The sequence below is a fragment of the Henckelia pumila genome, chromosome 2 (genome assembly GCF_033568475.1).
Source record: "Henckelia pumila isolate YLH828 chromosome 2, ASM3356847v2, whole genome shotgun sequence".
NCBI lineage: Eukaryota > Viridiplantae > Streptophyta > Magnoliopsida > Lamiales > Gesneriaceae > Henckelia > Henckelia pumila.
The window spans coordinates 127049655-127055654 of record NC_133121.1 but is presented as its reverse complement, the minus strand read 5'-3'; positions in this window follow the sequence as shown (position 1 = coordinate 127055654).

Genomic DNA, 6000 nt, shown 5'->3' with positions numbered 1-6000 from the left:
GTGGGAGGATGTGGGTACCGAACGTTGATCAGTTGAGAGCCGAGATTCTAGCAGAGGCTCATGCATCTCCGTACTCCATTCACCCCGGAAGTACGAAGATGTACCGAGATTTGCAGTTATTGTATTGGTGGCCTGGGATGAAGAGTGACATCGGGAGAGTGGTGTCAGAGTGCTTGACTTGTCAGCAAGTCAAAGCAGAGCATCAGCGTCCAGCAGGACTTCTTAGACCTCTTCCCATTCCGGAATGGAAATGGGAGAATATTACGATGGACTTTGTGGTTGGCTTGCCGAGGAGCGCCAGAGGTTGCACAGCGATTTGGGTGATTGTGGATAGACTCACCAAGTCAGCTCATTTCTTGCCGGTGAGGACTAACTATACTTTGATACAGTATGCAGAGCTTTACATTAGAGAGATTGTTAGACTGCATGGCATACCAGTGTCTATTGTGTCAGACAGAGATCCAAGATTCACATCTGCGTTTTGGAAGAGTCTGCACACGGCTATGGGGACTAGGCTTCTGTTCAGTACAGCATTTCATCCCCAGACAGATGGTCAGTCTGAGAGAGTGATCCAGGTTCTCGAGGATCTTCTGAGAGCTTGTGTCATTGATTTTCGGGGCTCTTGGGAGACTAGACTGCCATTGGTGGAGTTTACCTATAACAACAGCTTTCAGTCGTCTATAGGTATGGCTCCATATGCAGCACTTTATGGGAGGAGATGCAGATCTCCGGTGCATTGGGATGAGGTTGGTGAGCGGATTTTGTTGGGTCCGGAGATTGTGCAGCAGACAGCTGACATCGTGACGCAGATTCGAGAGAGGATGAGGACTGCGCAGAGTCGGCAGAAGAGTTATGCAGATGCCAGACGACGCGAGTTGGAGTTCGCAGTAGGTGATCACGTATTCTTGAAGGTGTCACCTATGAAGGGAGTAGCGCGTTTTGGACGGAGAGGCAAGCTTAATCCGAGATATATAGGGCCATTCGAGATCTTGGAGCGAGTTGGCACGTTGGCCTATCGTTTAGCTCTACCTCCAGGGCTAGCGGCAGTGCACAATGTTTTCCATGTATCCATGCTTCGGGGATATGTCTCCAACCCGTCGCATGTGTTGGATTTCGAGCCCTTACAGTTGCCACCAGATCTTGTGTACGAGGAGAGACCAGTGCGGATCTTGGCTAGGGAGGAGCGGAGGCTTAGGACGCGGGTCATACCGATGGTCAGAGTCCAGTGGCTGAATCACTCGGAGGAGGAAGCTACTTGGGAGACCGAGGAGGATATGAGGACTCGCTACCCAGAGATGTTCGGGTAAGTACTTTAATTTCGAGGACGAAATTCAATTTAAGGGGGGAGAATTGTAACACCCGGTATTTTTAATTACATAAATCCGCCTGCATAATTAGGATATTTAATTATTTAAATTTATGATTTATGGGTTAAATAATTAGGTGAATTATTTATGCATGATTTAATTTATTTTTAAGCATTTAACCCATAATTAGTGATTTTTATGATTTTTAGTATTCTTATTATTTAATCGCGTAGACGGGACCGTGGACGGACGAGATGACAACTTTCCACCCAAATTATTTTATGAGCCTTTTTGGAGCCTTAAAATATTACTTTGAGTTTTATTATCTCAAAATTTTAAGTATTTAATTTTATTTAATTTTAGGGGTCATTTTTATCCAAAATTAGTCAAAATATTGACTTTTTAGTATTTTTAAAATTTCCCTAAATTATTATTTCGAGATTTTATTTAGGTGATCAGATTTTTAAATGTTTATTTAAGAGTTTAAGTTGTATATTATTTATTTAAAACCTTTTTATTTAATTAATTAACCTATATTTTAATTAACCCTAAAATTAAACTTATTCTACCAAAAACCCTACCTTAGCCGATTGTTTTCTTCTCCCACTAACATCAGCCGTCACCTCCATCTTCTTCCTCACCAAACCAACCTCCAAGAACACCATAGCCTCGGTTTTCAAGGTTCCAAGCAAGCCATCATCGTCCCGTCGTCCCGGAGTCCTTCCTACGCGTGTTAAATCAATATCTACGGTGAAAGGCATGATCTTTTCCTTATTTTTACGCCATATCAGTATATACATCATGTAAATTATGGTAGACATCCAAATCCTTTAAGTATTTTCAGAAAATCGATTTTTATATGGTTGTTTGTGTCTTGTGCTTCGATTTCATGTGCATAACTCACGTTTTTCCTCTCCATGCTTGGTTTGGGGCTGATGGTTCGGTCAGGTAAGGTCCTAGGGTGCCTAAGGATCGAGCCATGGCAGGGTTTGGGGCTGAGAAGGGCTCGGCCGAACAGGGTTGGCTAGAAGGCTGCAGCTGCGCACGGTTTAGGGTTGGGGGAAAAGGGCTGCGGCTTGGGCTTTTCAGGGTGCATGGGGTTGGAACCATCGTATGGTTCGAACCGGCAGGACCCTGGGGAGGTCCTGCCGGCGGCGCCGGCCGGCCGTGGCCGGAGCAGGGCGGCAGCAGGCGTTGACGGCCTGCTGCCCAAGCTTCGGCGGCCGAGAGGGGTAGAATAGTTAGGGTTTCGGGTTCTAGGGTTATGGTGGGTCCGGGTCGGGTCAAGTGGTCCGGGTCGGGTCTAAAATAATATGGGTTAAGTTAAGTGGGTTCGGGTCCGGGTTATTTTAGTTGGGCTCGGGTATTTTTATTTTAAGTTTTTAAGTTAATTAAGAATTAAATGGGCTAATTAAATTCCCAAAAAATTTAATTAGTACCATTTAATTTATTTGGAGTCCATTAAATTATTTTGGGTTATTTTATTTATTTTTTTGGGCTTTTAATAATTTGTATTTAAATTTTTAAGTTGGCCAGAAATTTTTATGGGCTTGGGAGCCCATGAAAGTTATTGGGCCTGTTAATGGGCTTTTGGGCCCATTGGGCCAGAGACAGTGTTATTGGGCCTAAGTTAGTCTTAATGGGCTTTAGTTGATTTATGGGCCAAGTCCTAAGTTAAGTTAATGGGCTTGAGTGTAGGGCCAGCAGTCCAGAACCATCCATGAGAAAATTGCATGAGTCCTGATTGTATATTTAATTATTTTTATGCATTTAAGTTATTTTAATATTGATATGTTAGTAAGAAAATTAAATTAAATATATATGAAGGACACACAATTTATTTAAGTACATGCATTCATGAAATCCATTTTTTTTATGCTATGATTTAATTTCTATGGTTGAGCAAATAAAATATTTTAGGTGGAAATTGAAGTAGTGTGACCATTTATGTATGGGCAGTTTCTGCCATTTATGTATGGGCAGTTTTCTGCCATTTATGTATGGGTGGTTCGCCACCAGCCTCGTACGATGGTTTCTTAGACTGATCAGTCGCACTATGGGTCACACTTACGGATAGGACCATTCGATGTTCAGAAAATAAATGCTCAACAACTTATGTATGTATGATATTATGTATGTTATGTATGTTTATTTATGTAATTTATGTTATTAATTTTTAAGCATGCTCATTCATGTATATGTATGTATTAGTATTAAATTGATTTAAATTATTTTAAACCCTTGTTAGTATGCATGTTGGGCCTCTAGGCTCACTACACTGATATGGTGCAGGTGAGTACGTAGAGGAACAGGTTACTCCTACCGGTGGTGAGGATGTATGAGCCGTGCTGCAGTAGCCCCGTGACCGTGACAGTTTCTGAGTCACCGTGCATGTTGTCATGATACATTTTTTTTATATTTTTTTTGGGTTGATGTTTTTGGATATTTTATTAAATATTTTTAGTGCATGCACACATTTTAATTATTTTATTTATGCAGTATATTTTAAACTATAGGGTTGACTCAGATATTTATTTAATTTAAAGAATGCCTTTTATTTAAGTATTTAATTATTTATTTATTTAGTCTTGTATTTATTTTAAATATTTTATTCTGTGCATATATGTATGGGCATATATGTACATGTTTTAAGTAGTAAAAAAAAAAAAAAAAAAAATTCCGCATATTTATTTATTATAGAGTTAGGGTCGTTTCACTATATGCTAGTACTGTACTTTGACTCGTTTACCGACTCTATTGGGGTCATCAGGTGTCGGGATTGGGTACAGTTATGACACATATAGGAGTTGATGCTTTGTTGTCAAGGATTCACCACATACTTGCGAGTGTGGATATCCTATGCGATATGAGGAGATATTAGTGTGACGAATCTCTGGCCAGAGTACATGATGTGTTTTAGGTTACTCGGTTTTCCTAGTAACACATGCGATGTCACTATTTGATCTCCAAGATGTAATGCATAGTTATCGAATCTCGAACGACTCTCGATGCACCAATGGTTGTTGATTCGATCGGGATATATGGATGAAGGGACCGTACTGTACGCTAACCAAAATCTACTGGTTCTTGCAGGCACTATCAGTGATACCTAGGGAATCATGGGGCGATGTTGCTAGACGCTCTTACCATGATTCGTTGGGCAAGTCGGAAATTGTTGTTCCGAGTCACAAGGAGTTGTGAGCCCACGGCTAGCTGTATCCCTGAACCATTGAGGGTCACACAAGTAATGGATTACTAAATCCCGTTGAGATAGTTAAATTTAAAGAGTTAAATTTAATGAAAGAGAAGTTGAACTTCTTAACTAAAAGGGAGTGGAATTTTCTAAAATGACATATGGATGGGCGTTTTTGGAAATCACTGAATTCGGATTCAGAAAAATTATCTTGACTTTAAAAGGTGCAGAAATGGTTTCTGTGCACATTGGTGAAATTGGTTTATCAATCGGAGTCATGATGAATTTTATATTAATTTTTATAATAACGGGCTTGGCTTGTTGGGCTTAAGTTATGGATTGTGGGCCCTAAGGAGTTAGAGTCCTAATACAATTATAACTTAATCTAGTGTAGAAATAATCTATAAATAGATGAGTAGTGTTCGAAAATCAAGAGAATTCATTCTAGCAATTTTCGAAAATCACTCATATTATTTCAAGGGGATTTTCGAAATCCTCTGTCCCTTTTTGAGAAAATTCACTTTGTGATTTTTACGGAAAATTACATTCTGAATTGACAGATCAAATCTGTTGATTCTCATCGATAAAAATCTGATTGATTTCTAGTGCAATCAATCAGAGGGTTTCTGTTTTCTGTTCGTGGACCTGATTCCGGAGATTGATCGTGAAGCCATCGGTTCCCGGGATATACAAGAAGAGCAGATTAAATTCTGTTGGTGTCCATAATCAAGCCGTTGCTTGAAGAGGTAAAAATTTAATTGTGATTTTATTTTTACTTGCATAATTTAATCGTAAAGTTTTGATACCCATGATATGGAATCGTTCCATATATAAAAAATAAAATTTTTAAACTTCCGCTGCACCGGGTATCAATTCTTAATTGATCTGAACACGTTTTTCCAACACACAACTGCTAACATTTCTCTGCAACTGGAAGTCATATAAAGAGTTCCAGTTTTTGTTTCTCGAGCAATAATCATGGCCCCTTTGCTAACTTTTCAAGAGCCATCACCAAAGGTTACTTTATGGCCTTCGTCATCGAGCTGTCCCACTGAGATTAGATTCCGGGTCAACTTTGGTACATGCCTCACTTTGTTGAGCTTCCAGATAGATCCGTTTGACATTTTCAAACTGACATCACCCATACCAGCTATTTCCAAAGGTTTTCCATCAGCCATGAAAACTTTTCCGTAATTACCAACAGTGTAATTACTTAATAGCTCACGATCACTAGTGGTATGAAACGAAGCTCCCGAATCCATAACCCAAGAATCAACCGGGCTTTCCATGGATAGTACTAAGGCATCATGTACATTCTCAGTAACAACATTTGCATTATTCTTGGGTGATTTGCAGTCCTTTTTTATATGACCAGTTTCACCACAGCTCCAGCACTTCAATTTTTTTTCAAAAGTATTTTTGTCTTTTACAGTTCTTGATTTGGATCTGCCACGCCATCGGTTAGAACCTTTTTCGCTGATCCTGCCTCTGCCTCTATTC